This window comes from Tyto alba, unplaced genomic scaffold (assembly GCF_018691265.1).
Source record: "Tyto alba isolate M040663 unplaced genomic scaffold, T.alba_DEE_v4.0 Super-Scaffold_6, whole genome shotgun sequence".
Classification (NCBI taxonomy): Eukaryota; Metazoa; Chordata; class Aves; order Strigiformes; family Tytonidae; genus Tyto; species Tyto alba.
The window spans coordinates 52,939,804-52,964,260 of record NW_024881327.1 but is presented as its reverse complement, the minus strand read 5'-3'; the positions used below and the strand labels follow the sequence as shown (position 1 = coordinate 52,964,260).

General features: G+C 51.1%; 1 protein-coding gene across 3 annotated transcripts in view; it reads left to right on the top strand.

Annotated features, from left to right (window-relative positions):
* Positions 1-24,457, top strand: part of LZTS3 (leucine zipper tumor suppressor family member 3) — a 56,203-nt gene that overhangs the window by 5,538 nt on the left and 26,208 nt on the right. Inside the window, exon 1 of one of the 3 annotated variants that reach the window (XM_033007050.2) lies at positions 22,676-22,940. The exons of the other annotated variants lie outside the window; for them this stretch is intronic. The gene's annotated coding sequence lies outside the window, so the exon portion shown is untranslated. Of the gene's footprint in view, positions 1-22,675; positions 22,941-24,457 lie in introns of those variants that run through there. 3 annotated transcript variants of the gene reach the window in all.

Genomic DNA, 24,457 nt, shown 5'->3' with positions numbered 1-24,457 from the left:
AGGAGGACCGACACTGCCCGCTCTTGGTGGGCCCAGGGTATGGGGAGCAAGAGGAGACAGACTGGCCGAAGTGATGGTGGAGGATATTGCCCAGAGAGGCTGTAGATGCCCCATCCCTGGAAACATTCAAGGATGGGAGCTCCTCCTGGAGCTCACAACCGTCACAGTGCCCTGCGTGCTGGAGACGATGCGCAAGGGGAGGTCAGAGCTTTTATTAGCCCATTTACTGGAGCTGGAAAAAACAGACCAGCTTTTGGGCACAGGAGCTCATCTCCTTGTCCCTGCTTTCTAATTATAACTGTTGATCTAGTACAAGCTCGCTCCACTCCCCGTGGACCGTTGCCTTCATTACATCCTCAGCTCTGCCCTTCACAAGCACTTGGAGTAACAGTCAAGCCACCCCACCAGAGATGATGGGGATGGGAGGACTGGCTGTCCCCATTCAGACATTTCCCCGTGGTGGGGTCTTCTGCCTCCAGCGATGTAAGGAATTGCAAGGGGACATGATGGTGGTTTTGCCAGACCATGAATCTTGCCCTGCTGTTGTCCACCCAGGGTGATTGCTCCAAACCGCACGGTGGAGAGCCAAGGAGGGCTGTCCCTGCAATGGGGGGAAGCTGGGGTGGCTCCTCAGGGTGGCCCAGAGAGGCCAGGACAGAAAGGAGAGGATGAAAACATCCCCAAAAGCATCAGGGATGCTGGGATGAGATGGGCAGAGCTGCACCCCCACGGCCCCCTGCACTGCGCAGAGCGGCTCCCACAGCTCTGCTCCCCCGGGCACCTGGGAAAGACCAGGCCCTGCTCTTGGCTCAAATTTCTCCCTCCTCAAATAAATACATTAATCAAAAGGCCTCTAGGAGAAGCCACAGCTCCACCCCGTTTCAGCTCAGCGAGGGTATAAACACTCATCTCCAGGAGCAAGCTGAGTACAGCCCATAAAACACAGCTCTCGCGCCAGTCTCAGGGAGACCCTGATGTTCTCCACGGCTTCCAGCTCCTCCTGTAATGTAAATAATAAATCACTGCTGCCGAGCTGGTCCCCGGCCAGCCATTCCACAGCAGGAGTTTGCTCTCCTCCTTCCTCCAATCTGTGGGCTGCTGCGCTCTTCCTCCTGGCTGCTACACTCTTCCTCCCCTCCCGGTGGTTTTCCAAGCCGGGATGCAGTTGCAGTTGCATTTGCAGACCCCAGGCGTCGATCTCTTTGGGGATCAGGACGTCCCCAACAGCCAGGAGTGGTTTTAGCGGTGTTGAGTCCTGGGTGGAAAGTTTGTTCTCTGCTTTGTGCTCTGCTACTGGCATTTCGTGTCGTCCTCAGCACGTTCCTTAACCCTGCAGACCTCAGTTTCCCTCTGCCAGGCTGTATCACAGCCCCTCAAGCCCAGGCCAGCAATGGTAAGGGATTGTACTGAGTGGGAACTAAACTGAGGACTATTTTAAGATCTGATCTTGGGGCTAAAGCAGTGAATGGGTGACCTGCACGTGTCTGGGGCGGGAAATCCCTCGCAGGCAGCCACCAGTCTCTTTTCCAGCAAAGCCTGAACAAACTCATCTCACCTGTGAGCTGCAACTCAAGAAGGCTGTGCCAAACCAACCCACGGCCTGTTGACATTCCTCAGTGCCAGCCAAAGGCTTTGTCTTTCCCTCCACGCTCTCAGGGGTCCAAATTAGCTTTTAATGGTAGTATTAAATAAATAATAAAAAAATATCCCTGGGCAAACAATCCAGCCCAGGCGCCCGCCAGGACAGCAAACACTCCCCGAAGGGCACCAGGTGTGGTGCATTCTTGATAGCGGGAAAAGAAAGGAGAGATTATTTTCCTGTCCCTGCAATGTGCTGGGTGAGCAGCACTGGCCAGCCCAGCTGGCAGGAGAGGACTCATCCTGCTCCAAGCAAGGGCTGGGTTGTGCCCAGGGTCTCGGGGCGGTGGGTGCGTGGCTTTGGGAAGCCTCAAGCTCCAGAGGTGATTAATGGTGGCATTTCTCTGCTAAATACCTTTCCTCCTGTCAGAGGTGCGGGGGTTTCAAGCGATAAAAGGGATTTGTTTATTTGAAAAACAAGTCCTTCGAGTCACCAGAGCTATCCCTGAGCAGTGTCCTCGTGTGTGAATGCCTGTGTAGCCTGCACAGCTATCTCAGCATCAGGCTGTGTGGATGCATCCACCACTCAGAGGTTATTCCTCAAAACTGGAAAACTTAATTATTCCCTCTTTAATGAACTTTCCCATCAATCTGCTGATGGCTTTTCCCCTCCTCCTTAGCAGAGAAGTCAAGGACGGGTAGGACAATGGTGGCGTTAGCCCCATCCCCAGCTTTGGCCAAGACAGGAACCCGGGAAAACCCTTTTTCTACAGTTCTCCACCCTTGGCATGGGGGTGAAAAGCAATTTTGCACCCCTCCAGGGTTTTAAAGACAGGCAGAGATTTGGGCTGCCGGATAATGTTTTGCCGGGCCAGCTGCTGTGATAAAACCAAGGCATCTGCCAGAGCCAGGCAGCAAAACTCCCTGCCCAAAAGTCCAGCACAAGATGACAGCGGGCATCCCTTTCCTCCGAGGGACAGCACGCAGGAGATAACACAACACCAGCCCCCCCAGCGCATCCCAGCGGGGGCCCGTGTCTCTGTTTCGTGCCCCACCACGAGAAGAAGAATCCCTTCATTTCCTTTGGACACTTATCCTCTAAGGATCTTGATCCCGGGAGGGAGCGACACAAACACCCTTTAAATCCATCACAGCAGGCTTAGGGGAGGATTAACTGATGCCTCTACAGGCTTTACACCGGCCTCTGGCTCCCGGCTGGAGCTGCTTGCCCCGCATCCCACTCTGGTAGCCCCATCCAGCTTCAGGCTTGCATTTCCCAGAGGAGAAGCTTGCAGGCAGAAACGGGGCAACCCTGGCTCTAACTCCCGTCAGGAGATCGTTTTTATCCCAAGCAACACCAGGCTGGCAACTCGCTTCCAAAAGCGGCCATCATTTTTCATTTCAGAGCTGGTTCTGGCGTGGGTCGAGGACGTTGGATGAGCGTTGTCTCCTGCCCTCTGCCTGCCCCATGCCTGTGGCGGGGGAGAAGGGTTAGAGAGCTCTTCCCAGGCTGTTTGATCTCGGCATTGCCTGGGAGGGGGGAACCCCACCTCTGCTCCCCTTCTTTTGGGGGTTCCCTACAGAGAAACCCAGGTATAACCTGGCTGGCTGGTGAGCATCGTCCCTCTCTGCTATCCCCTTCATGTTTGCAAGCAATAACCTGTATCGCTCTCCATTCTCAACACATTCCCTCCTTAAAGTGTCTCAGTGATGGTTTTTTTTTTTTCCCTTAGCTTCACTTCTACCCAAGGCATTCCTTTTAATTCTTCCCATTTCCCATCCTCGAGGGCTTTTTGAGCACCACTGCTCTGGCAGACGAAGACGCTCCCAGGATGGCTTTACTCCAGCACAGGCAAGCTTGCATAATAGCTGTTGACACCGTAACTTCATTTGAATCGATTTTGTTTGCTAATTAGCTGATTGCAGTAATTGGCATGCATTACCTTGGGGGATTCTGCCTCCCCGGGGGTCCGCAGTGGCCATCATGTCCCACTTAAGAGGTGGGAATTGCAGCAGTGAGATGGCCTCTGCTCCAGGGCCACTTCTTACAGGTATCCCCGTGACTTGTAGAGATGCAGAGGAGTTTGAAGAGGGGACCCATAGCCTAGTAGAGTGATTTTTAATTCCCAGAGTGCCTGAGAGGCACCAAAAGCATATTCAGACTAGCTACTATTCAGACCTTAAAATGGATTAAAGTGCCTGTTTGCAGCATGAAGTGATGACTGGATGTAACTCTCCACTCCCTCAAAATGCAGCTGGAGATCACTCAAATATTGGGCTAAAGATAAACCAAAGGAAGTAGTTTTTCTCAGAGGGCATAATTCCCTTGCAAAATTCACTGCCAGGGAGGACAGAACGTAAATAGGTTGAGTGAGGAGGGACCAGGCAGTGTCATGGAGAGTGGGTGCCCTCTGATGGCATCAAACCATTTGGGAGGGTCCAAAGGCAACCTTGGGCATGAGGTGTCCCTGAAAAGTTTTGTGACAAGGGACATATGGGGAATATCAGTGATTTTTTCCTCTTCCTAGTCCTTTTTCCTCTAAGCACCAGCTGCACAGGGAGGATGGAGTCTGGGAGTACCTTCCAGCTAGAAACACCCCTGTCCCAGCCCCTTTGGCATCCAGTCAACATCCATCACTTCACCACTCCCCATCATACAAGTTAATGATAACTCGTACTCATCTTTCAACCAGAATAACGACGTCACTCCAAACCAAAGCACCTCACATGAGCCTATTTCCATCGGTGAAGCTGCCTGGGTCTTCTAATACAACCTGCCCCAAATGAAGTTGTACGAATCTGCAAAGTCCTATTTTGCATGAGCCATCTATTTATATTGACAGCTTCCCACGCTCCATCCCTCCAGCCTTGCATCACTTTCTGCCGGGCTAAGCTGCATCATTCCAGCTTCCAGCTCTTCTTTCCTCTTTTCTTGAATACTGCCTTGCAATTATCATGTTTCCAGTCTTCTGGGATCAGAAAGAAATCCCAGGACTTCTTAGAGAGGATGAGCAGCAGGCCACACCACTCCTCACCCTGCTTCTAGGGGACTCTCGGGAGGAAATTAATCTAAGCCCACTGTTTAAAAATGTTTATCCCTAGGCCATGCCATTTAGTGTCTTCCTAGGTTACTAATGGACTAGAAAGCACTTTGTTGCCCCTGTGCAACATGAGAACATCAGTCTGCATTTTCCAAAGCCAGAAGAGAAATTATTGAACATTTCTGCCTTTTCTCCCTTGTTATCAGCAACTTTCTGATCTCCAGCTTGGGGACAGGGAATGCTGCTGCAGCTCAGTTATTTTGCTGCTCTTCATTTTGCAAAATCAAATCAAAAGTTGCTTTCTCCCTGTTGTCCGTGGGCCTCCAGGAGAGATCTGATATGGCCAGTGCTTGGGAAGGGGATTCACTCATGGCAAACTCAATTGCAGAGTAAATGCCATAACTTTCTTGAGACAGAATACCAACAAACTCTTGTGCTGGTAGCCAGTGTTCATTCCTATGTATTTTGGGTGGAGAAAAGACTACCCAAATGAAACTGGAGTCTCCAAGAGCTGTTGACTCTCTGCCAGTAATACCAAAAGGCCAGATTGTTAGCCAGGCCTTTTATTCTTCATTTTAAGAGAGCGAAATTATTAGCTGGGCATCCACTGGCTGAATAAACATCATAAACAGGTCTCAAGCACATGTAATGCCATCAGTCACTGCCAGCGACCCTGGCTGCAGAGCGCTGTCACCTTTCCATCCATGTGGGTCACCTGTCCTCCTCTGAAATCACACAGGGAGTCCACAGGGAGTCCCAGGGCCAAGTGTCACGGTCACAGCAGATGCAACCCATCTCTGCAGCCAGGTTTGCAATTTGGCATCACCCGAGGCTCCCGTTACCCCCTGTAACCATCTCTGACGCATTCTGGACACTTGGCAGAGGTAGAAAGCAGGTGGTGGTGGATACTAAGGGAGAATCTGGGTTTGCACATACTGGTGGTTGAGTCTCTGGACATGCAAGAAGCAGGTAGACCCATCCACGAGGTCTCAGCAGAACAAGGGGCAGGCTGGGACTTTGTGATGACTTGTGTTTGATGCAGCAGAAGGGTGAAGACCCCTGGCAGCTCATCAACAGCCTGCGTCAGACCCGGACAGGTACGAGCTGGTCAAGGGATGGATACCTCATTTTTACTGCTGCGGAGGAGTTCTGCTGGTGGAGCTGTCATTGAACAGCTCTGCGAAGGATGAGTGGCATGTGTGGGGGTGGCTGGCTCGTTTGATCTAAGGGAGGAGTTGGGTGAGGACGTGGGACTTGTCAGAGAGAAACAGACCCAGGCAGAGATCAACATCAGCAGGAGAAGGTGATGGTTTTCCTCACTGAAGGTTTGCAAGGTTGGACATAATGAAATTCCCTCCTCCCTCTCTCACCCAAAAAAGCCACATCCCAAGAGACATTCAATGCCGTGCTTGAATCCATTCAAAACATGTCAGGGTCAAACTTTTTTAATACAAGAAAGAAAATAAACCCAAAGACAAAAAGCTATTCTGGAGGAGGGGAGGGGAAGGAAGGGGATTTCAAAATAACAATGACGACCCTTCCTTTAACCCCAGCTGCAGCTGTGGGTTGAGTGTCTCTACATCAGCAGGACCTAGCAGGGCAGGAGATGTGAATTCATCCTTCTGCATCTTTCTCTTGGTGGGAGATGACTCCAGTGATCAAACTGCAGAGCTTTGGGCAGATTGGGTTAGGACCATGAAGATCTGGGTGCTGGAGTGGGGGCATCTCTTGGTGGGAAGGTTTAAGCAGGACAGGATGGGCTCCTGCAGGGAGAAGGGATTTGGCTGGCACCAAAACTCACCAAGCTGTTTGTATGTGGCTTAAATACCATTAAACACAACTTGGACCCCCTCCTCTTCCCCATCTCCTGCAGCCACCACCCCTCTGGCCAACAGGACCCCATGGCTGTGTGGGTTTCTCTGGTCTCTTGGTGGCTTCCAGAGACTGCGTTGCCCTTGGCTGCGATCCCAGATGGATGGCCAGAGGCAGCTGGAGATAATAACTGGGGTTGTGCCTTTCCTGCATTTCTGCTCTTTAGCTGGAATGAGGTTTTTGAGGAGGGACCTTCAAGCCATTCCCATGTGGGGTTAAAGCTCTCACATTAAGGAAGAGACGGGGGAGGACTGCAAGCTGGAGGAGGGAGTGGATTTCAAACCAGACACAACTGAAATCCAGTTTGGTAGGAATGGACACACACAGGGGCCTGCTTTCTGCTGGGTGTCTTATTGCAGTGCAGGAGGGCACCTGCAGGTATAGAAAACCCCACTTGTAAGGGTGAACCCCAAAAGGATAATGGGACCTCAGTAAACCCCTGCAGAAAAAGAGAGCGCGGGTACTCAGAACACCCTCCTTTCAATCCCACCTCTGCTGGGATGCTGACACATCTCCCCCAGCCCCCCTTAGTGCTGTCTCCCACCCCACTGCTCCCTCATGCTTGTGGGGACAAGGCTTTTTCCTGGCAGATGACCAAGGGTCACTTTGGAGACAAGCACACGGTCTGTTTGGAGCAGTGCAGAGAAAGGCGATTTCCCCACAGCCCGTGATGTGTCTCAGGAATTTGCGGTCAGCGATGGCTGAGTCAATGTGAGCGGGAAAAGTCTGGCTATTTTTAAGACCACTGACATTTGGGGGGTGTTTAACCCCTCTTCCTCCTCCCATGGCCGGCATCTCATCAGTGGCCCAGCCACCTCAAACTCGGGTGAAGTCAAAGGCAAAGCTCAACACCCATCAACAGTGCAATGCTGACATTAGCAAAATGGTTCTTCAGAGAGAGTGCCAGACTAGAAGAAGGCAAAAATGACCCTCCCCAAGGCAAATAGATGCCAGCCTCACAGGGTGGTGCCTCCTAGGAAGAGGACATGAAGGATGCAGGGTCAGGGTGACTGGGAAGAAAGCATGAAGGAGGCAGGATCAAGGTGACCAGGAAGAGGCTGTTAGGAGTCATAGAGATGAGGCAAGAAACCATGCACAGATGTTTCATCCAAGCTCTTCTTCAAGTGCTCAGAGGTCTGTCTGCACCAGGGTATTCCCCTACAAAGAATCCACTTGAGTTAAAAAGCTCCTCAGCATGTCATGGAGAGCTTCTCCAGAGCTTTCACTTCTCCTGGGACTACGACACATTTTGGCATCATGGCATAGTATAGCCGTGTTCACGCGGCTGCGTCCTCCTCTGAAGCTCAGTGTAATCCGTGCTGCTGAGCCACCAGGTCCTGCATTTCTTGGCACCTCCTCCCTGGGAGGCAACACAGCCTGCTGACTCCTCCAGCTTATCTACCTGTTAGTGTGGCATCACAGGACTTGTCCACCTTCCACCTGGGCTCCGGGACAACGTTACCCTCTGAGCCAAACCACTCCTTGTCCTTGCTCCAGGGCAACCACATTTTAGGTGGCCCGTGATCCACCACGCTGTGTTGCATCTGTCCTTAGCAGAGAATTCATGTTCTTAGCTCCTCCTCAGGGGACAAACTGTCCTTCCCAGGGATGTTCTTCCTTCCCCCAGCATGCCTGAAACAGCAGCCACCATCTCCCCTTTTCCCACCATCCCACCTCCATGCTGGAGACCAGTTTCCTTTCCTTATCTTGTTCCCACATCTGCCCAGCTTGCTGCTCTCCTCTCCAGAGCTATGTCCTCTCTGTGCTGTCCTGCTCATTCCCAGCCCTGGCTGCCCTGAACTGAAACAAGAAAGAGAAGGTTTCTCCAATGGTGAAATGTGTTTTCGTGGAGACCGCATGCAGGATTGTCCTGCTGAAAAATTCACCCTTCATTTTCAGCATGTAAGCAATTAAGCCAGGCAAGTGACACAAATTTAGCTACCTTTATGCCAGATAATCTATCCTTAGTTTAGAAATTTTTATCAAGTTACTAAGGTGTTTTGTGGTGTTATTTTTTTAGTACTCTGCATACAAGACCCTCTGGATTATGATTATTTGAGTTTTCCCAGATCTTTCTCCAACCTGTTGCCTTCCTGGGACATGGTGGGGGAACTTAATGTTTTAGGGATGAAGAGCAGGGAAAATCAATACAAACAAAGGTCAAGGACAGATAGGAAAGGGTTGGTTTGACAGCCTGCTTTATATTCCCTCAATACACTCCCAAATTTGACTTCTGTGCATTTAGCACTGGCTTGTGATGGATTTCTGGTCCATGAACTTGCCAAGTTTCCCCTTGAGCCCAGGTACCCATTGAGCATCAACTCCATCCCATGGCAGGGAGCTCCTCAGGCCAGCTACCACTGCATGAGGGAGGGGTTTCTTCCTTTTCTTCCTGATTTCTTCCTTTACCTGCCTCCTGATGGTTTTTGGCTAAGTGCTCCTCCCTTCCACACTGGAAAGGAGACAGAGATCTACATCTGTGTGTCATCTGGCCATGGCTGTGGTCTTGCTCCCAACTGCAAGCTGTCTGAAGCACTGCCCCAAAGCCACCAATGCTCCTGTAAAGCCTCCTGGGGATGGCTGAGTAATTCATCAGCATGGATTCATTTAAAAACCTACAGAGGAAAAATGCTGAAAACACTTCTGCTATTTGTACAGACAGATCCCACGGCAGTCCCTGTCAGCAGCACAGGTGAGATGAACAGTGTGGGATTGCTCGCAGCCCAGACAAATTAATAAGGATGCTATGCCAGGATGAATTCTGCCCCCAAAAATATGAAGTGCAAGCTTGTAACATGTGCCAACCTCCTCTGGAGCTTGTTTCACAAGTGCTTCCCATTCTACACTCATGTCTGAGGCATCCTGCTGCCCTGAGCTCAGGATAGGGCTGAGAATAAAATAGAGTGGTGAGACCAGGTAGGTGGTGATTCAACCCCAGGCAGACTTATTCTCTCCTTGCACATCTTTGCCCCGTACCGGCACAAAGCATCAGGAGTTTTTGCTCTGCTTTAGGCTGAGCTGGGCTGGTTCGGGTTGGATGGACAGCACAAAACACTGCAGTGGAAGCTGGGGTGGAGGTGTGACGCTTGGTCACCAAGGTCTTGTCCCCATGCAGTGGGGGCTGGATGGATCCCAGATGGATCCTTGGCCTGACCCAGGGTGTACTGGCTATTTGCTTACTGCAAGGTGGTTGTGCTGAGCTGAGCAAGTTATGCAAACCTGCTGGAACAAGGGAAAAGGGATGCTCTGAAGGGCTGGCGTGTGGTCCATGTTCAGAAAGGAGAGGGGAGGAGAGGACAAGCACCGAGATATATGGACATGGGCTGGGAACTGAAGGTCACCTCATCCACTTCTTCACGTCTCCCTCCCAACCCCACAGCCACAAGCCAAGCGAGCTGTTGCTCAAGTCATTTGTCATCTGCAAGGCTTGGACCAGGACAGAAAAAAACCTACCTAAATGCACCAAATACAGCCTGAGAAGAAATGCAACACAGGGTCACAGTCAGGATCTCTCTGAGTGAGGATGAAGAGGCCAGAGGGATGGATGGCTTCAGTGCACAGAGCTGGATGTGGCAGGTGAGGTGTCTTGCTGTGACTTCATGGAGCAGAGAGCAGTCAGGAGTGAAGTGGCCAACATCATCCTTTACCAGCTCCAGACTCAGCACTGCTACAGGGTGATTTTCATCCCCACTTAACACGTAACATGAGTCTGCTTAAAACCAATATCTAGGAGCTTCTCCTTGGCCTTGCTTTACTCTTTCAAGACTTGTGGTTACAGCATCCCATAAAAAGTACAATAGGATTGCAACTGTGACAGAGAAAGGGAATGGGGTTTTATGGAGAACAACTATCTAGGCTAGAAATCTCCAGCCTGGGAAAGAAATGACTGACAAGGTCTATATATAAAGATCTATAAAATCATCACTTTCAGGGGGGAATAATTCTAATAATGGAAGGATAAGGGGTCTCAAATCATCATCTGGAGGGCATTTGCTCTTTGCATTCACCTTTAGGTAGCTCTGTCATTGGCGTGACCTTGAGAGAGGCTGGGGTCTGCTTTAGGACACACTTGCCCCAACAGCCCCAGGGAAGGACAGGCTGAAACTCCTCTTGCTTGTGAGCTCTGCCTGGCTCCCTAAACACACTCCCCATGATGCTGAAGTGTGTCAGTGCCCAGAGCATGCTTGGCCTCACATGTAGTGGAAACACCAGCTAGACAGAGGTTAAAGGTCTCCCCTAGGAGGGGGACAGCAGATAAGCTCGACCCAAGCATCTGCCTCTGGAGGATTTGCAGCACTGGAGGAGTCGCTCATTGGGTTTGTGCTAGAGATGATGGAAGGGAGCCATGCTGTAAATGAAAATCCAGTGTTCAAGCTCCATCCAAAAGACACGTATGCGTGTCAAGGGCATCAATGAGTTTGGAGAAGGCATCTTGCTGACTGATGTGGAGGCAGGAGCAGAAGCAGAGGCATTTGGGACTTGATCCTAGCCGTGAGGATCTCTCTGAAGTGTCTGGCTGAGACCTCCCTACTTCAGGACAAGCCCCAAATGAATGTGCTGACCATCTCCTCCTGGGTCCTCACGGGCTGGTTCCTGCTGATCTGGCACTAACTGGTTATCAGCAACTGGCAGGAGCCCGGTGTCCAAGAGGTGGTTAAGGAAGAAAAGCAGCTTTGAGGTGGAACAGGAGACTGTTCTACCACAACATGCACAAGGATGTGCACATGGGAGGACAGGGTGGGGAGGACGTCAGCTGGGATGGGAGTGGTATGGGAACAGGTTAGGAAGAACACGGCAGGGTCTGGCATGGCTTCTGCAAGAGGAGCAGGCTGGCACTCTTCAGCCTGGAAAAATAGTGGCTAAGGGGAGAGATGAAAACAGTGGAGGCTGGAGCAGAAATATTAAATGTGCTTGCCTTGCTCTTCCTGCTTTGCCTTAGGCTTTTGGCCACCACTGGGAGGCAGGATCTGGGCTTGGTAGGTGTTAACCTGACCTGGTAGATCTGCTTTTCTCTCCTGGATGATGGTGAGCAAGGGACCGAAAGGGTATGGTCAGTTTAGACCAGATTAGCTGGGTCCAAGGTGTTGGTCATATCTCCTCATCCCCTCTAGAGCCCGAACTGAGAATTGCTGCGTCCTTTTGAAAACATCCAGGAGCTGTTTTCTCCTCTGCAAATCATTTACAAAATCGCTCTCCCTTTCTCCCTGTTCCCATGCCCTCCTTCTCCACCTTTCTCTCCTTTCCACGCAGAAAGACGTTCCCATTGCTTTGCGACTGGGGTATAATTTCCCACCTTCTCCCCATGACACTGATGCTGGGGAAAAAAGAATTGTGAAGAAGAGGGGTTTTTTAATGGTTTCCCAGGAGCACTGGGGTGGAAGCAGTAATCTGGGAGCCCAATGCCATGTTCCTCTTAGGAGCAGAAGCAGTGCTGGCAGTCCCAAGGTGGAGCATCTCAAGGACTGTTTGCTTAGCAGGTTATCTGCACGCTTAATTTACCCCTGCCCTTGTAAAACCATTTGAAGCCTTTTCTCACAGTTGTAACCAAATGCTGCTTTGGCAGGCAGCAAAGTGAAAACCAGGCGTAAGCTGGGTTAGGGCAGGAGGACAACGTGGGCAGGTTTTTCTCCCTGGAGGTGCAGGCACAAAGCACAACATGTTACAGGGTACCCCATGCCATGTTACAGAGTACCCCATGGGTCCCTAAGGTGCTTTGCAAAGCTCAGGTGAGCAATAAATGGCATGAAAGCCTGTAATGGGAGGGAGGAAAATTTTCCAGTAAGGACAAGGCCATTTCCCATTAGATTTTGACAGGTGACAGTCATCTTCTGGCTGAGAGGGGCAGTGGAGAAAGGTTCTGTATCTGCCATAGGGTTGCTGTAGGAAAAGCACAAGAGGACACCAGGGCATTGCAAGGAGGTTTGGGCTGGAGACAGGGCAGCAGAGATAGAGAAATCATGGAATCTTTTGTGCTTGCTGTTTGATCCTTTGGGTTTTCCTTTCCTGGAAAGAACATTTCTGATCACTGACACCAGAGATCCTGCAGCCCTCGAGAGTGATTGTAAACTGGAGCAAAGTGGTTTTCCTTCTGGGCAGGCCTCCCCTCATGTCTGCTGGGTTGTTTCTTTAGCCACCACAGCGCAGCTCACAGGGCTTCGTTAGATCTGGCCCTAATTACAACTCTGCTGAGCTTTGTAGACCTCCTCTTTCTCCATCTGCCAGTTCTCTGTATCTTCTAGATGGGAAAAGGCAAAAGAGAGAAACGGAGGACTTGTAACCCCTCTCTACAAGTCCAGGATGGAGAAGACATTTTTCCATCTGAGGACAGTTCAGCCAAGCTGCAAACAGGCACTCCCAGGAACATTTTCTCATCGAGTTCTCGGAGTGTTGGTGCTCGTTCCCACGCTCCTGGCCACTCACAGCCCCACTTTCCAGCAATGCAGCGGTTTGATGGGGTGCCCAAGGCACCGCTTCTCCAAGGTTAGGAAGCCTTCCAGGTGAGATGTCCCCAGGCAAAACAGACACGTGGTAAAATGTGGCATTAGCAGTGCGTGGCGTGGGGCAAGGGGGAGGTAAGGAAATGGGTGTCTGTGCTTGGCAGAGCAATGCTGGCCCATCAGAGCTGTGAAAGATGATGTCAGGTTAGAGATACACGCCATGTTGCTGGAGGAGCTTCTCTGGGGGAGATTTGGATATATCTCCTCACTGTTGCATTTGCAGTAGACCTGCTGGCAATTCCCAGTGCTCTCAGGGCATTTATGAGCAAATGGAAAACGGGGAAGAAACCAAAACTGCCTCATTTATCCTCCATCCCTGCCCAAGATCATGCTGCCGTGTCCTTTGTGCTGCCAGACCCTGTGAAAGGGCAGATGCCCTCGGAGAGCTGAGCTTTGTCCCTCTCTGGCCATCTCGAGCCCCACGAGGAAGCCAGAGCACATGAAAAGCCCTCCATCACACCAAGTCATGTGCAACCTCTGCATTAATTTCAAAGCATTATTTTCCTTTTGCAGAGGATCTGGTGGGATGTAAGAAGCATTTAAATCCCAAAGCTGGTTCTGAAGTCCAAAGCTGGGTGAGCCAAAGTGTTTGTTTAATATGATGGAGCAGAGAGCCCAGAAACCCGCAAGAGCAACACCTCCCTGCAAATCAGGTCATTTATTTAGCAAGTGAAAAATGGCTTCCCGAGGTTCAGAGCACTACGGTAGAAATCAAAGAGCATTTGAAGGTGGAGGGAAAGCCAAGCCCCAGCTTTGCTGTTCCTGCCCTCCTGCTGAATCCCCAGTAGCCCAGCAGGCACCAAGGGAGACCACAAAAATATTTCACTCTTTACACACCATTTCAAAACCTCAGAGCCACCCTTTTCACAGGGACTCGTGTCAGCTGCCACACCAAACTCCAAATATTTTCCTAGCTGGCAAATAAAAAAAAAAAATCCATATATCTCTGTCCAGCTCTATAGCCAATGTACATGAAATGATAAAGCCCCTGGCACATATCTTGCAAGAGCTAATTATAGGATTTGGAAGCTAATGTGATAATATTTTCTTTAGATGTGTGGTACAGATGTAATTACTTCTCCGGAGATGCCAGCCGCAGATGACGCAAGATGCCCTTATGTAATCATCTTTTATTATGCAGTTATGGAAATTTTCCCTCTCTGGCCTATCCCTTACTTTTCCCTCAAATCCGCTATGTTTTTCACCCTAAATTCTCTATGGATTATTCGGAAGGCAATGCGATGAGGTCAGCAGGCCAACTGGACAGTAAGGAGAAGGGCAGTTTTGCAGAAAGCCCATTCCTGGGTTTCCCTGTCTGCCTCATCGATGAAGGAGCAAAAGGAGTTAATGGGTTTTCATCTGCTGTGTCGGCTTCAGTGGGGCTGGGAAAAGGCCCCTGTCCAGCTTTCCACCTGATGGACTGGAAGGGGGTCATGTTGGAGCCAGGTCTCCCCCCAGCCCTGGCATCTACTGTGGCTTGGATGTCAGCAGATGCCAGGCAGCCATCTGCTCCATCCAACGTGCTGTGGAGGAGCACCTGCATGGAGAGGCCCCCGTCCCCTCCTCAAGAAGGGGCTGGGAGTGCCGAGGTTGCAAGCGAACCGCAGAAGCAAGCCCGTTTGTCGTTGCAGGGATGAAGGCTTGGTGAGACACAAATGCTTCAGTGGCTCCAAAGGCTGCTCCAGGATGCACCAAGATCTCCCAGGTGACCCACAAAGTCACTTCTGCCAGGGTGAAATCACAGTGTGATAACAGGCCTCCAGCCAAAAACGCTTCCGAATCAGAGTGATTTTTGCCTGTGGATCCTTTCTGAGGTTTTCAGGTTTGTTGCTTCAGATTCTCTCTGTCCCATTGCCTTTCTCCTGTGGCTGGACAGGCAACAGAGGTCAGAGACGTAGGTTGCTCCAGGAGAAAGGCTTCCTCCACCACCAGCGCTGGTCAAAGGGGACACAGTCCCCTCACAGGACCAGTAAACCCTGCCTTGACTGAAAATATTCAGGAGAAAAAGTTGATAAGCATCCTGGAGGCATCACCCCATATCTGTGGCATGTATTATGGCTGTGAACCCTTCTGCTCCTACCCTCTTCCATCCCTCTTGCCTGGCCAAACCTGGGTCTTCTTGTTGTGTTTTAGGACTAACACATGATAGGGTGGGGGGGAAACTCCTAGCTCTGGGCCATCCTGCCACCAGCTGAGAATGGAAAGCTGGGTCATGAAGACCTTCCCTTCTCATTTTCTCCACACGGCATCCGAGCCAGTGCATGGCTTGAGGAGGATGAGGCTGGAGATGAAGCAAGCCTGAATCCTCTGGTGGCAGTGAAGCAGACCCCAGGCAGCTTAGAGAGCTGAGAAAGGAGGGGATTGCCCATGCACAGTCCAAAGAAAATGAAGTGAGAGAGCTGGTATCTGGGGCAGGGAGTGGAGACAAGGCCCCTGGCTCACCCACTGGGGAATATTATTTCCAGACATGGTCCAGTGCCAGCAACTGCAGAGGAATTTGTCTCCAGGGCAGGGAATACCTGCGTTTCTCTGAGGACAAGGAAGCCACGGGGAAGGCAGTATCTGCGGGATGTGTTTGTTGTACTCAGGTCATTTATTAACTGCAAACTGAGCCCCTGCCGGAGCCCAGGGCCATCACCTGGTCATGGATTTAGACAGCATTTCAGCCCACACCCATCTTCAGTCAGCCACATCACTCCCTGTGGTCCTTGGACTGTGTCAGTTGGGTCCTTGTGGACTAGAAAGGGAGTGTAGACCTTGGGTGCTACACAGAGAGGCTTGGAAGCCACCACAGAGGTGCTTGAGGCTTCCCGTTAGTCTTCCACTGCCCCTCCAGAAGATCCTTCTTCCCAGGGCTTGAGGACTCTCTGGCTTCTGCTTTTGCTGAAGCCATCCAGGCACCTCGTCTTGTCCAGAACTGAGGTTGGCCAGGATGGAGATGGAGTAGGATGGGGCATCATGCGTACACACAACTCACACCTGATGAGAATCTATCATAATGTTCCTCCCTTGTAACAGAAAAAAAACTTCCACCCTGAGCCAAGGGGGCTGTGCCAAATCCCTGATTCCTGATATGGACAAAAACGGCACTTTCAAACAGGATACACTCAGATCTGGTGATTTCAGTGGAAACCTACCCCTCCTGGCTGCAATTTATTTTGCTCCAATTTATTTTTACCAGATCTGCCCTGCTGCTTCGGGACTGTGAGGTTCATTTCCTTCATTCTGGACAACCAGATAACCATCCAAGGATGGTTTAAGCAAACTTCCCCAGTCTAGAAATCAGTTGGGAAACCTGGCAATGCCTGGCTTTCTCAAGGATTACTGGTCACTACCTGTTGGAGACCTTGTCAGAGCTGGCACCATTGCTGCCTGTCCTGTAGTTGTTCAGCCAAGGCATGAGGGGAGAGCAGGGAAAAAGGACAACACTGCTTGCCCACATACTTTTTTTTTTTTCCAGTTTATAAGTTTTAGATGAACATCTTGGCCAGCACTGATGTGGTTCAAACTCCTGTGAGAGAAACAGGCTCCCTCCTCCCCCACGGAGGCTGTGTGGTTTGAGGGGCTGGTGAATAAGACCCCACCTCACTCATTCCTCTCGTTAGCTGCAGGAAGGAAGGTGGTCATTTAATATGCATTTCTTCAGTTACGATGAGCAGGCACAGGACAGGAGTGCCATAGGGTTTGGAGTGGGTTTTATGGAGCAACACATCTTCCCCTCCATGCAGCTCAGACCTGACCTACATAGCCTGGCCAAGCTGCCACGCCGGAGCATCCCAGCACACGGGCTGGGATTTCAGTGCCTGCAATTGGAGATGCAGGAGCCTCCCCGGATTTACGGGAAGACCTGGGCGATGCACCAGGCTGTGGCTTGCCAGCGCTGCAGAGGCTTTGTCTGCTCTGTGTCGATACAAGAGGAGACAGCTTATACCAGCAGGGATGTTTTTGCCAGAATAGGAAACCTTCTCGCTGGATGACATAAACCAGAGTCTTTTGGCTTGTTCGCCTTGCTTCAAGCCGAGCAGGCAGATGTTGTTGTGGATTGAAGATAGAAAGTGTCCCCCCACTGCAGCAGCTGGCATCAACCCAGCTTTGCAGTGCCAACCCAGCCTCAGGACCCCCCGCCAGTCCCCTGTGGCAGCTTGGAGAAGGTCCTCTCCCATCCACAGCTCCGTGTGGGTATGAAGGGGCCTCACACGGGCTCAAATTATTCCACTTAACAAGCAGGAACAACCTTACTCAGTATTTTAACTTCCAGACCAGTGAAATGGTGGGATCTCACTGTGCAAGTACTGGGCAGTACTTTGCATCACGTAAGCAGTCAACAGTTTCTTCTTGCGTAAATAAATACTAGGTGTTCATGTGACATTTTTCGTTAGAATTCAGCTACAGCTCTTGCTCAGGTTGCGCAGACTGGTAGTGATTTTATCAGCTTTCCTGGCAGTAAGGTTGATTTTTCTGGCATGGCATAGCCATACCAGTAGCACACTGCCCAGTTGGCTATGGTGCCTATGATCCCTGCAAGACACCCACAAAAAATGAGACAAAGCAGCATCTTACATAGGGAAGCCCTTGGATGTTCAACACCCACTGACTGTCACAGAAAGCAGGCTCAGGTCCTTCCTCCAAAGACCAGGCTGGAAATCTCTGCTCTAATAACAGATACTGGGCAAGAGCTTCAGAAAAAAAAAGCCTGATTTGAGATACTGCAGGAGATCTGATTCCAGCATACGACCTGTTGGATGTCAAGCACTTACAGACACAGTCAGTTCACAGCTGAGATCTGGAGCTGGGTTTAAGTTGTGATGCTGGTTGGAAAGCTCTGGATGTCTCCATCCCAATTTCACAGTCCAAGCAGGACTATCATCACTAGACCAGGTTGGCCTTGGCATATCCCAGCCAAGGCATGAAGACATCCATGGATGAAGAAGAATCCACCTTGCTTATGACCTGAAAGTATGTGCAATAGCCAGGGGACCCTCATCTAGGAGGTTTTTTCTGCTCCTTAAGGCTTTAAAAATGATCTTCCCTGTAAATAAAGGAGTCTGGGTGGAGAGAGGAGGCAGGCTCTTGCTCGCATCAGGATGTCCTGAACTGAGAAGTTCCTCCCAGAGCTTTTAAGGGAGAAATCCCGATGCTCCCATTTCCATCCCTACCTCCACCTCTCCACGTGCCCGAGCACACCGGTGCCTTTTGCCCACCATTCCCCAGGGAAAGTCCCAGGCCAGTGACGTTCCTTCAGACCTCACTGCAGCTGACCTTTTGCTCCTTCTCTGATCGGTGCAGAAATCACTCAACCAGTTCTGCAGCTGCAGTCCAGGGACCTCAAAGAGCTTTGAGATCTTGAAATGAAATGTCTCTAAGAGAAGTGAAATCACCCTGCCACGAGAGCTGCTCAGAGCATGCCACTTCTGCAAGAAAAAAGAAAAAGAAAACAAAAGGATTGGAGGAACAAAGAGTTTGGTGTTTTCATATTTTTCCTTTCCTCAAGAGGAAGAAGGCTTTGGGGAAAAAAAAAAAAAAAACAGAAAAAGCCCCAGTATTTTTATTTCTGAAAACTGAATTCTAGTTTATTCAAGGGAAGGAGAGTGCACTGGAAAAAAAACCAAAAAAACAAAAAAAAAGAAAACAAAACCCTCCAAAAAATCCCCAAACCCCAAAACTTTTCCACAGAAATTCTCAAACTGGATAATTTTTCTGCAGAAGAATAAAACTCAACAGGAGTCCCTGGGCTCCTATTTGACAGCAGCCAGTCCAAGGGAATAGAGAAAGAGGATCTGCTTCTTACCCATTTTCTTTTGGTTGGTTGTTTTTTTTTTTTTTTTTTTTTTTTTTTTGTTTTTGTTTTGTTTTGTTTTGTTCTTGTTTTGCTTTTTTTTTTTAAGCTACAGGTGCTTCTTTTGCTGTGGCTCCCACCCAAAGCCGCAACCCCCCCCTAACTTTAACCTGCTCTGCATGCTGCTAAACATCTGCAGCCTCGGGACTTGTGCTGGAGATCCATCACCTTCTTGGTACGGGCACTGTGGTCATGAACAGCTTCAGCCTGGTGGGGAAAGGGAGGTTTGGAGAGGGGCTGCTGCCCCGGTGTGAGCTGCTGGAGCGGGGAAAGTCAGAGCAGACTTTCCTCCCACTGAGGGACGTGTATGAAATGGGGGAGCTGGTGGTGCCATCCCTGAGATGGGGGAGCCTCTGATGTCTGGGGGTGCTGCCTGGGGGCTGCTGTGTTTCTCTTGGCTGTTTCGGGACAAAGACTGGTATTGCTGTTGTGGCCCCATGGGTGAAACTGGAGTCGCATGCTCTGAATTTTGCTGGATAGAGGGCTGGGCACAAGCCATCTACTATGGCTCAACGGGGAAAACCTCATCCACAATTTGTCACCCAGAAGGGTGATGGGGATCTGGGAGTGAGGAACACTGTGCGTGCCCTCAACGTGAGCCACGTGCAGTAATAGTCCTCCCCGCTGTTGAATTGAGGGACAAAGGGGCAAGGATGTAACCGGCTTCAAGAGTCCTTTGAGGGATGTAATTTTGGGCCCGGGTGGACATTCAAAGCTTCTTCCCCCAGGCAGAAGGAGGCCAGTCCATCATAGCTACGTAGGGAAGGCTTTTGAGGTGGGTATGTAATACCAGTCTGGAGGTCACCCTATTTGATGGGCTCTGTAGAGCACTCGTATTTGAGCCTGACTTCAGTCTCCAGCTCCCGACTGGTTTCTTCTTCACCCTGTGGCTCCACACAGTTTGAGGCTCCAGACTTGCCCCAGATGGGTGAGCTGGACCTCATGCTCTCAGTCGAACTTTCCAGGTTCCCTTCTCCCAGGCAGCCCTTTTATGAGGCTCCTGTTGTTTCTGGATGGCTGATGAGGGAGGAGAAAATACTTCTTGGCGTTTCATCACCTCTGCTCCTGGCTGGGCCCAGCTTAACAGTGACTGAGCCAAGGATCACGGCAACTTTCAACTCATCTCAGGGTGCTACGTGGGAGAGAGAAGATCGGGCAGGGGTTGAGATAGGAGCTACCTGTCCCACCAAAAGGTCATCCAAAACCTGCTGTCAGAGATGCTCTGATGGATAACCTGGTCCCCATTAGCTACCTAGGGTTCCTGTGTGACGAGCCATGCAGCCAGACGTGTCTTGGAAAGGAAATCTCTTGCAAATTGTGCTGATAACAATGATCTTGTCTGATTTAAACGGCAATTAAGAACCCATCAGTAGATCCATGGTTCTCCAGCCAGAGTCTGCCATGATGGGGAACAGGGACCACCACCTGGAGGCACCACAGATGATTGGGTCCGGGTGCACAGGCTGACCACGGTTTCCCAAAAAGCACAGAGATGGATAAAATCCCCTAAAGAGATGAGATCAGGTCTTGGTGGTTCTGTCCCATGGGGACAGGGAAACACGATGGCCTGGGTGCAGCTGGCTGCACAGGAGCCCCTCCACAATGGGGTCCTGGCTGCGAACGGGGGGGGGGTGTCTGTGTTGGCTCTCAGAGGCAGTGGAGGGGCTTTGGTGGAGGTGAGGTTGGTGGGTAGAGAGGTTTATGTCTCAGTGACTGGAGACCTGGGTTAGAGATGGGAGTTCAGGGTTCAAAAGTTTATGACTTGCCTGAGAGTGCCAGGAGCACGGGTTATCCTGGAGTTTCCAGCATTCTCCAAAGCCTCTTCCATCATGATTTATTCATCTGTGGGAAGTGCTAAGACATAACACAACTCCCAAAGGGAGAATGAGTACAGCCTTAACCAGCTGTAATGTCAGGAAACTGCCTGTCTCCTGCAAGATCTGCTGAGCCTGGGTAAGCTGCAGCTTCACACCGGGCTCCTTTGCTCGGGCAGCTTCACTAAATCCCACTGGTGGGAAGGGTCCATGTCCTGATGAAGCTCCTGGGTCAGCCCTGGTTATTGCAAGAGTGGTCCCTGGGATGAAAAGGGCTTGCTGTATGTGTGGCTATTTCCACGGTGCATGCCATGCATCCTGCTGCTGGGAATCTCTTCTAGCAATGTATAAACCAGTCTGTTCCTTGGAAGTCTTTGCTTCTGAAGTCAAAGGGCAAAATTAAGAGCTTCGAGTCTCTGCAGGAATCCATTTTGATGTAATTTACTCCTTCCCCGTGCACCCCAGCAGTGCATTTTGCTGTAGTCTAAATGCATGCATAACCCATATTTGATTATTGTTATCATTATTGCTATTTTACTGTTCTTGCTGCTATTAGCCCACCGATGACAAAGCTATGGTTGCGAGGCTGCAACCGGCAGCTCCTCTCATACGCAGACATCCTGCCAACAGAAAATTCACTTGAACAAATAAGTCTAAATTAGTGGCAGTTTTGTGTAGCTTTATTTCTCTCGCTGCACTCCCTTCACAACTGCAAATAATCCAATGTAAGTGCTGAGGCCGGCCGGCCCCCGATGAGAAGCCTGATTGCTCTCCTGCCGCAGCGCTGGCAGCCAGGGAGGAAGGAGAAGGAGCTCTGGACCATCCTGTATCACCAGGGCTCTGCTCTGAAAGATGAGGGGGTTTGGATGGCAAAGAAGCGATGGCAAAGGAGGGAGGGCAGGGTCCAGGTCCGGCTTCTAGGGTGATGGGCATCATCTCATTTGTCCCAATGGGCTGAAACCAGCCAGAAAATGCAAAAGTTAGGGAAGGACAGATGGACCATTTAATGCTCACTTCCTCGACTGCAATAACCAGGGGAGAAAATGACTGCCCTTTTCCATTTTGTCTGTGCAGAAATGTGTTGATGGGTTACAGCAGGACTGAATCCCTCTGTAACTTTTTTTTTGTGTGGTTGTTTCATATGAGCACAGCTTTATCGGGGAGTTTGAGGTGGGGATGGGGCAGTGTTGGCACATAAGGAAAACGTGGCGTTTCTGGGCATCAGACTGCCTCTCTCGTGTGCTTTGGTGAGATTTAGGATATCAATTAACCCAAACTACCTCAAAAAGAAAAGCTGAGGCTGTTTCAAAGTTACTGGGCTGAACTTGTGCTCTCTGCCCCTCTCACCATGGAGAACGGGATCTTGGTTCAGCCCTGCAGCTGGGAAACATCCCCATCAGGATGGGAAAGTTGAGGAAAAGGGTCCGGGACAACCCCAAAATATGTATTTGAGTGAAAACAAGCCACTGGGTCCCAAAATTTCCATTTGAAAAACTCCCAGTTGTAGGACCCCCAAATCCCCATTTGAGCAGAAACAGTCAGACCCCCAAATCCCTATTTGTGCAAAACCAAGCCATCCAGCCCCAAAATCCTCATTTGAAAAAACAAAAACCAGGCAGCCAGACCCCAGATCCCTATTTGAAAAATACCAAGCAGTTGGAAAAAAAAGAAACAGGCAGTCAGACCCCAAATTCCTATTTGAAAAAAAAAAAACAAACAGGAAGTTGGAACCCAAAATCCCCATTAAAAAAAAAAAAAACAAAAAAAAAAAACAAAACCAAAAACAAACAGGCAGTCAGACTCCAGATCCCTATTTGAAAAAAAAAAGCACAGATTGTTGGACCCCAAAATCTCCATTTGAGCAAAAACAAGTCCTCAGACTCCAAAATCCTTTATCTGAGCAAAACCAAGCCGTCAGACCCCAAAATTCCCATTTGAAGAAAACCAAGCAGTCGGGCCCCAAAATCCTCATTTGAGAAAAAACAAGCCATCAAACCCCCAAATCCCCATTTGAGCAAAACGGAGCCGTCGGCCCCCGAAGTCCCCATTTGAGGATGCGGGGCTCATCTCCGCGTCGATGGGCACAAAGAGTTAAGATCCCACGGGCCAGCGGTGGCCAATCACACCGAGCAAAGTGCAGCCCTTGGCCCCAGCCCAGCAGCAGGTTGCTCTCTGCAGGTATTATTTTGTTTGGTTTTCTTTTTTTTTTTTTTTTTTCTCCCGGGGTACCAAGCAGAGAGACGATGAACCTCGAGACCCGCAGAGGACAGGGTGTGGGAGGATGCACCCCCGGGCTCCCCAGGTAAATCCCGGGGGGTGCTGGCTTTTGGGGGGCTCTTTCCTTTCCTCTCCTTCCCCCTCTCGCTGGGTGTCTTTGTTTGAGCCCAGAAAGGGGCCAGGCAGGGGAACGAAAGCTTTGCGGTGGATTTTTGGTGGGGCTGAGCTGGTGGGACGCGCTGCAGGTGCTTTTTTGGGGTGGGATGTACCCGCTGGGCTGCATTTGCGCTTGGGGGGTCGGAGCAGAGATGGGGAGCGCAGAGGTGGATTGCTCAGGGTGGCAAGAGCTGCTACTTCCTCTCCCCCTCCCCTCTTATAAACTCATCCTGGATCCAGCTGGCATCCACCAGCACCAGGACCTTGCACCCCAGTGGGTTTGGGGGCACCACTCTGGTTAATGGCACTAACACTGGTGGTGGGGACAAGCCACCATGGGGGCTTCCCCTGAGCACGGTGTCCGGGGAGGAGCGAGCGCTTCCCGGGCTGGCTCCTCGCCCTTGAAATTCCTCAAGGCAAGTTAATGATAAATCACAGCCGGGTGGGTGGCGTGGGTGGCGGGTGAGAGCCGGGTCCCCCTTGTTGTCCTTCCTGCTGGGACAGAGGTTCGGGCAAGGTGTGGGGACGGCAGAGCCAGGCAGGGATCGTGGGGGCGGCTGCTTGGCACCTCTCCGGGGGTGGTGGCTCACCCCGAAGGGTAGGAGCAGACCTCCCCCTGGCAACACACAGGCCAGGGCAGGGGCTGAAATTGTGCAGAGTGGGGGGATCTGGTGACAAGGAGTGTGTGTGTGTGTGGGGGGGGGGTCCTCCCGCTCCCACCGCGAGGCATTTGGGGCCAAGGGGTGGGTCTGTAGCAAGGGATCATGGTGGAATCCCCGAGATTTGGGATGTGGGGCCAGCTGAGGATGCTCAGGCAGACGCTGGGGTGCCAGGCAAGGGACGTAGCTCCCCGCTCGGGGATTTGCAGGGGACAGCAGCGCTGAGCCCACACGCTGCAATGGGCCAGGAGCAAACCTGTACCCCCTCCTCCCCAGCCCCCCCCCCCCCCCAGTGACAACCCGCATCAGGCAGCACCACAGGCTCAACTGGCAGCAGCTCATCTCCAGTCACCTCGCCCAGGAGGGAGCCCCTTATTAAGGGGAAATTGAGGCACGCAGGGCTGGGATGACTTCACGTGGCCCAGCCTGCGGCACGGAGCACCCCAGACCCTCAGCCCCACAGCCAGCACTGAGGCTGCTCCATCAAACCACCATTTCCCTCTACTGAGTGAATTCAGGGAGTTTTCCTTGTGTCCCCAAAGTCAGTGTTTTCCGGGCAGCAGCTGTCATCGGGACTTCACTGGGGGACGATGACCAGCCTACGGTCGGTGCTGAGCATCTTCTGGGGACAGCCACGGGGGTGGGTGGGCACCGATGAGAGCATGTCCGAACCCTTCCTACAGACACACAGGATTTGGGTTGGCAGTTTGGGCTGGGCTTGAAACCAGCCCGTCCCGCTGGCACTCTCTGCTCCTTGGGATGATGGGGACAGATATGCCGTGGAATG